Source organism: Sorex fumeus, unplaced genomic scaffold, assembly GCF_029834395.1.
Source record: "Sorex fumeus unplaced genomic scaffold, SorFum_2.1 ptg000067l, whole genome shotgun sequence".
Taxonomy (NCBI): Eukaryota; Metazoa; Chordata; class Mammalia; order Eulipotyphla; family Soricidae; genus Sorex; species Sorex fumeus.
The window spans coordinates 465405-473734 of record NW_026606124.1 but is presented as its reverse complement, the minus strand read 5'-3'; positions in this window follow the sequence as shown (position 1 = coordinate 473734).

The window sequence follows — 8330 nt, the reverse complement described above, 5'->3', positions numbered from 1 at the left end:
TCAATAAAATAAAAATAAATAAATAATAAATAAAATGTCATTCGATAGAGGTTGGCTTCTATTTTTCAAACATTCCCTGAAAGGGGTCAATAGTGGCCTCTGGGATTAGCCACTGCCTCTTACTTCCCTTCGTTTTGTCAGGGTCAGCAGTGTAGCCAGCCTGGCGCAGAAACAAAAACCGGCTGACCAGCTGAAACCACTCAGGACAATCCTAGTTCCATGCCAGGGATTTGTGAAGGAAGTGGGTGCGTTCTGGGAGGGCTTTGGCTTCCGGGATGGAGGAAGCACACACGGCGACCAGCATGGCTTTCCTCTCTGTGCTCCCAACACCAGCAGCCTGGTGCTGTGGCAGCTTTGCTACCGTTAGGTGAGAAGTACGGGCTTGAAGTGTGGGACTGTTAAGAGTGGAGCTAATCTGAGGCTTGTGAGAGGAAGGACGTTGCTCACCAGTGCCTGTGACTTCTAGCTGCCTTTCTCTAGATGTTGTGGGGTGGGGTGGGGTGGGGTGGTTAGGTTAATCTGTTAGCTGATGACAAGACTCTGATTAAGCACGCTCACCATTCCGGCAAAGGCTGGCTATAGACTAGCCCTCGGGTGTTAGATGGCAGGAGATGTTGCTCTGCGTTGGGTTGTTCTGGTGACTTTTCATTCGGATCTTCCAGAGAAGGTGAATTCAAATCAGTGCTTCTTGGTACAGAACCAGAGCAGGCAGAGCAATGAAGAGAACTGCTCTAATCGTGCCTTAGTTTGTGTTCTAAGTCGACACTGCCCCATAATTTGGAGTTTTTTTTTAGGGATGAAGGGCAGTATTTCTTCCACCAAGAACTATTGTTAGGATTCTCTCAAGACTTTTGGGGGCCATGGGGGGCACACCTGGCAGTGTCTGGGGACAGTGTGGTACCAGGGATGGAACCTGGGCCTTCCACATGCAAAGCATCTGCTCAGCCCATTGAGTTCTGGCCAGCCCCTACCTCTAGATATTGATGAGCATTCAGATATCAGCATTAAGGGGTGAGTATCTCCAGACCTAATGATTATCTCTAGAAATTGGTTGTTGGTTTTTTTTTTTTTGGCTTTTTATTTTGGCTGTGGTTGTGCAAGGAATTGATTCCAAGCAAATGGCCATGACGTTTGGTAGAATTTCGAAGGAACTACAGTACAAATCTGGCAGTTTTCTGTGATTGTTATTTGATCTTCCAATGCTCTCACCCCTAAGTCAAAACCATATTAAGTCGGCAGAGGCCAGCCCTGGTGGGAACCATTAAAAATCTCTGCAGTGAAGCACATTTTCCTGGGACGGAGACCCCGGGCTGCCTGCCTAGCCAAGGATTTCACTTTATGGCCTGCCTGGAAAGCTGCTATTTGCGTCCAGTGGTGTATGATATGAATTGTGAATTCGTACCCTTGAGTCATAAACGGTTATTACAGGAGTTGCCATGTTCAGGTTTTATAGAGCTGGCGGCAACGTCACCCTGAGATTCTGCTTCATGCATAACTGGATGAGACGGTGGCGGTCAAGGAGAGGCTTCATTTTATAGAGGTGTGTTGCATTTTAGAAGAAGTGCGTGGAGTGGGGAGCAAACCAAGGAGTTTACTTGCCTTAGGTCCTGCAGAACCCAGCACTGTACGTGGTCCCCCAAGCGCCACTAGGGGTCACCCCCGAGCACTGCCTCCCTATTGAATTATGGACTGTGGCTGCCAAGGTGGCCAGTCCTCCCCGCCCCCAATTGTTTCCATAAAGAGGAGTGAAGTTAAATATTTGATTAGTCAGTCTCTCTTACTGCTTTCGTAGCCAGGTGATGCAACTGCAGCCCCTGGCTCTCCGGGGGAGCTTAATGGAAGACTTACCCTTTCTTCTAGTAAGAGGGTCAGACTGGGCTAGTTAATCACCTTTTCTTCCTCTGTTACTAGTTTTGATGCTTGGAGCTTCAGAGCTCATTTTGAATTGTTAGACAATCACTGTCACTGTCCTCCCGTTGTTCATCGATTTGCTCGAGAGGGCCCAGTAACGTTGTGAGGCTTGTTACTGTGTTTGGCATATCGAATACGTCACGGGTAGCTTGCCAGGCTTTACCGAGATACTCTCGGTAGCTTGCCGTGCTCTCCGAGAGGGGCAGAGGAATCGAACTCAGGTCAGCCATGTTGGCTGCGTGCAAGGCAACCGCCCTACCCGCTGTGCTATCACTCTAGCCCTGTTAGACAATAAATCACGATCACGACCATCCTGTTATTCGTCGATTGTCTTGAGCAGGCACCAGTAACGTCTCCTTCGTCCTAGCCCTGAGATTTTTAAAAAAGTGTCATATTCAAGGCTCTTTCAGAGTTAGGAGAATGAGACCCATCATTGTTACTGGTATTTGGCATATTGGGTACGTCATGGGGAGTTTGCCAGACTCTGCCGTGTGGGCAGGTTACATTTGGTAGCCTGCCAGGTTGTCCAAAGTAGGAATGAGATAATAAGATGTCGCACGGCCGCAAATGTGGCTGCGCGCTTCCAGGAGCTGGGTTTTATAGTCTCTGAGTCTTGGCCGTTGATGGGATTACATGGCACCAGGGGGCCAGTTGGTGGGTGTGACCCCCGCCTACTGGAATTTGGAGGATCTGAGTGGAGGATGCTCAGCCCTGATCCGAGTAGTAGACAATAAATATAAAAGGCCCTCCTGTTGATCGTCGATTTGCTCGAGCGGGCCCAGTAACGTCTCCATTGGAGACTTTGTTGTTACTGTGTCTGGCATATCGAATACTCTCGGTAGCTTGCCGGGCTCTCCGAGAGGGGCGCAGGAATCGAACTCGGGTCGGCCATGTTGGCCGCTTGTAAGGCGAACACCCTACGGCTGTGCTATCGCTCCTGAAACTTAAAGGAATTGACGGAAGGGCACCACCAGGAGTGGAGCCTGCGGCTTAATTTGACTCAACACGGGAAACCTCACCCGGCCCGGACACGGACAGGATTGACAGATTGATAGCTCTTTCTCGATTCCGTGGGTGGTGGTGCATGGCCGTTCTTAGCTGGTGGAGCGATTTGTCTGGTTAATTCCGATAACGAACGAGACAATAAATATAAGTATTATAAATTAATATACTCAGCTTGAGAGATAGTTCGGCAGGCTTTGCATGCTGGAGGTCTGGGTTTGATTCTCAGCAACACAGGGTCCCCTGAACACCAGTGGTATTGAATTCCCCACCCCACCCCACCCCCAGCGCAGAGCTAGGAATAGCTCCTCAGTGGCCCTGGCTGTGGTCCCCAAACCACACACACACACACACACACACACACACACACACACACACACTATACTCCTGATAATAAATAAAAGTACTGAAGACATTAATGACATCAGTGCTTAGTAGGTCAACCTTAACAATCAAGAATTGTTAACTTGTGTGGCAAATTACACTGTATTTGTTTATGCTGTTGTGAGCTGTGTTCTGTTACCTACAGTCCCAGATATCCTAAATGTGTGACATGAATGTCCTTTTTACCAAACTTCAATGCCAAAGATAAGTTTTTTTTTTTTTTTTTTTTTTTTTTTTTTTTTTGGTTTTTGGGTCACACCCGGCGATGCTCAGGGGTTACTCCTGGCTCATGCACTCAGGAATTGCTCCTGGCGGTGCTCGGGGGACCATATGGGGTGCTGGGAATGTCGGTCATGTTGGCTGCGTGCAAGGCAAACGCCCTACCCGCTATGCTATCGGTCCAGCCCCAAAGATAAGTTTTAATGGTTCATTTTTAGTGATCATGCATGCTAATGAATAATAGTGGATTCTTTTTGGCTGTTTAATATTTTAATTTTTTTAAATCACAGTGAGATAGTTACACAGTTGTTTAAGGTTGGGTTTCAGTCATATAATGCTTCAACACCCATCCCCTCACCAGTGTACATTTCCCGTCACCAGCAGTGTCCCCCGTTTCCCTCCTCTCTCTCTCTCTCTCTCTCTCTCTCTCTCTCTCTCTCTCTCTCTCTCTCTCGTGCACATTATGGATTGAAACACAGGTACTGAAAGGTTATCATGTATATCCCTTAATCTACCTTCAGCACTCGGTTCTTGTCCAGAGTGACCGTTTCTATTATTGTCATACAGATCCCTTTTCTATCCTAACTGCCCTCTGGCCCCCACACAATGGTTGCAAGCTTCCAACCACTGACCAGTCCTTCTGGTCCCTGGAATAAGTGATCTTTTTTCATTTTTTAAATTACTTTTTTAAAACTTTTTTTTATTGAATCACTGTGAGATAGACCATTACAAAGCTGCTCATGATTGGATTTCAGTTACACAGTGTTCCAACACCCATCCTTTCACCTATATACGTTTCTCAGCACCAGTGTCCCCAGGTTCCCTCCCATCACCCCCCACCTGCCACCCTTTTCTGCCTCTATGGTAACTGCTTCTCTCTCTATATATATTTTTTCTTTTTTCCCCCCACTCCTTTTTGGGCATTGTGGTTTGCAGAATTGGTACTGAAAGGTTATCAAGAACATCCCTTACCTACTTTTAACCCTCATATCTTGTCCAGCGTGATCATTCCCAGCTATTATTGTCAGCACCAGGCTGCTCCCACTCGGGGAGCCTTGGTGGGGGGGCAGGTGAGAGCCCTCCCACCCCAAGGGACCCAGTCACAGCAGTCAACCTCCACTACCCAACCGCTGCCACTCTCCAGGCCACTTTCCGGATCACGCAGCTGTGACACATCATGGGACATTTCCTACCCGTTGTCCATAATTACCACACCATGTTTGATGGAGTTCAGACAGTAGGCAACAGATCATTTAGAGAAATATGTATATTTTTTATACGGCAAGCTACCCGTGTCATATTCAATATGCCAAAACCAATAACTATAATGGGTCTCATTCCCCTGACCCTAAAAGAGCCTCCAATCATTGGGAAAGATGAGTCAGGAGAGGCTGCTAAAATCTCAGGGCTGGGATGAACAGAGACGTTACTGGTGCCTGCTCCAGCAAATTGACAAACAACGGGATGACAGTGATACAGTGACAGTGATCGTCATAGCAGTCTCTTCTCTATCTCACCTACCCTCAGCACCCACCCCCCGACACACACACTTGTGGTTAGTTTCAACCAATCAACAGTCCTCCTAACCGCTGTTTTCCCTAGCCATGGATATTATCTTTCTATTACATATATATATTTTATATACCACAACTGAATGCAGTCATTCTGTATCTGTCCCTCTCCTTCTGACTCGTTTCACTCAGCATGATACTCTCCATGTCCATCCATTTATAGGCAAATTTCCTGACTTAATTTTTCCTGACAGCTGCATAGTATTCCATTGTGTAGATGTGCCATAGTTTCTTTATTCATTCGTCTGTTCCTGGACACGGAGGTTGTTTCCAGATTCTGGCTATGGTGAATAGTGCTGCAATGAACATAGGAGTGCAGAGGGTGTTTCTGCTGTGTAATAACAGTGATTTAAAGTAAGAAAAACACTTAGAAAAGAACCTTTCCCAATGTATCTCTTCACGTGTGGAAAGGACCCCATTACCTATGTGGCTGTTGACCAGCTTCTCAATATTGTGGCCCTGTGGACATCCCTTACCTTTGGGGATAGTCCTCACAGCTCAGCACTGCATTTTAAATACGACTAGTAAATTTCCTTTTGAAAATTAGTTTCCATGCTGAGTTTTACAGCAGAATTGCTGAAAATTGTTACAGCCAAATAAAAGTCTCCAGGGAGAAATTGCTGAGTTTGGTAGAGCAGGTTCAGTCTAGCCTTGACTTTCCTATAGAGCAATCTTTCAGTTCTGCATCATTAACTAGGTACATGTTCATTTACTGGTGAAAAAAGGGATATTTTTCCTGGAAATGCTTTCTCTCAGAACATATACTTTTTTCCTAGTTATACTTTTAAGTGTTTTTCATCATTTCAAAAAAATTTAAATTATTTGGGATGGTGGGATGCTGGGGGTTCACACAGCAGTGCCCAGGTGTCTGGAGCACATGCCTGATGGTTCCTGGCATCAGGATTACAGGGAGGAAGAGTATTCCCAGACCTGACACGGCTGGGGGTCACCAGGACCACCCTGAGGTGTTCAAGCATCTCCGTCCCTGGGGACCCTGTGCTGGGGGATCAAACTTGGGGCCTTGCAAAGTGGGCAGCTCTGCCCCTCTAAACTCTCTCCCTAGCCCAGTTCACTTGTTGACTCAACCAAATGTGTTTCAAGGTTGGGTGATTGTGCTTTTCCATTTTTGTCTTCTCAAAATCAATCAGTGATAAGAGCCAGCTTTTTATTCCATAACAAAATGCGTGAACACCAACCTAAGGCAAATGTGGAGCTAGGAAGGACTACCGGTGGTCATTATCCAGCGAGTGCAAGGCAAACACCTTAACTGCTGTGCTATCTCTTGGGCCCTCCAGATATATTTTTTCTCTATTTTGTATGTTCATTTATTTTTTTTAATTTGTTTTTCAATTTTTTATTAAAGTATCATAACTTACAAAGTTATTCATACTTGGGTTTTTGACACACAATGTTTGATCACTGATCCTGCCACCAATGTCAACTTTCCTCCACCAGTGTTCCCAGATTCCCTCTCCTACCCCTCTTCCCTGCAGCCCAGACTGCCACCTTGACTGGCACTTTTTAAGCTTATTTTTTAAATTTTGGGTCTTGTGATGTCGATGTTGTTGACTCAGTGTTTCATATATTTGGCTGGAGCGATAGCACAGCGGTAGGGCGTTTGCCTTACAAGCGGCCAACATGGCCGACCCGAGTTCGATTCCTCCGCCCCTCTCGGAGAGCCCGGCAAGCTACCGAGAGTATCCGATATGCCAGACACAGTAACAACAAAGTCTCCAATGGAGACGTTACTGGGCCCGCTCGAGCAAATCGACGATCAACGGGAGGGCCTTTACCTTTACTCCTTCACAGCACCGATGTACCTGAATCAAATCCCCTTGACCCCTGTCACCACTGCTTCTCATCTATCCCTTCTCTTCTCTCTAGTTCTTTCCTTCTCCTCCCTATATGCTGGGGGCAAAGATGATGTAGGAATCCACGCTCCCATCCTCCACCCCCCCACACACATTGCATTCCTTATTCAGGTACTCTAAATACCACATATAAGTGATATCATCCCGTGTTTGTCCTTCTGGATTACTCCACTTAACATAATACCTTCCATTTTCATCCATGTTGCCACAAATTACATGATTTCGTCATTCCTTACAGCTGTGTAGTATTTCACAGACATATTTCTTTAGGTATATTTTCTAGGGAAAATTTTATTTGACCTCATAACAAGGTACCTTTAAAACTTTTTTACTCCTGAACCCAAAAGATAGTACATTGGTTAGAGTTCAACCTGGGATAGGTTCCTGATGCTACGTGGTTCCCCAAACATTATGGGGAACATTCCTGGTCTCCCTGGGACTACAGGACCTGGGCAGCTTTTCATTTTGGGGCCCTTGCAATGAACTCTCAGTCTGACTGGCTGGTTGGCTAAGACTCACTGGGGGGTCCTGAAGTTCCTAAGCACTGCTTGGAACCCCCCCCCCCCCCTATTTTTTGTATTCCCATGTCAACTAAACATAATAATGATTTTTAAACTGACTTTTACTTCCCCCTAAAAGTATCTTAATCTGAAGGGATTTTTGTTTGTTTGTTTTTTGGGTCACACCCGGCGATGCTCAGGGTTACGCCTGGCTTTGCACTCAGAAATCACTCCTGGCAGTGCTCGGGGGACCATATGGAATGCTGGGAATTGAACCCAGGTCGGCCACGTGCAAGGCAAATGCCCTCCCTACCCGCTATGCTATTGCTCCAGCCCCTGAAGGGATTTTTTAGAACATCAAATTCTAAACCAAAAGCTTCTAAAATTACTTTCAAATTAAACGGAAAAGGGATCTGGCAGCGGGGAGCACCAAGGGAGGAGTCTGTACTGGGCATGCGCATGACCTGGGCACTGCCAGCCGCTGGTCACTGCTGGCCCACGCAGCACTGTGTCAGGTAGCCCAGCCAAAGCACCGAACCTGCAGAGTACACCGCCACGTTGAGCACCCCTGTCCCCGAGCCCCAGTGGGGGTGTTCCTGTTCGACAATGAATAAACTGGGGCCAGAAAAAAGCACAGTGGTTGGGGTGCATACAAGGCATAGAACCCAACCTAGATTCTAGTCCAGGGGCGACATAATCCCTGAGTGACCGGGTTGGTGAGAACCGCCCTTGAGGCATTTGGCACTCCTGAGCACTGCTTGAAAGTCACTCCTTATCCCTAATAAACTGAAAGGGCCTGCCACTGGAAGTTCTGAATACCTATTATATGATTTGGAGGTCTTGAGATGTATTTTGTCATCACTAGATTTTTT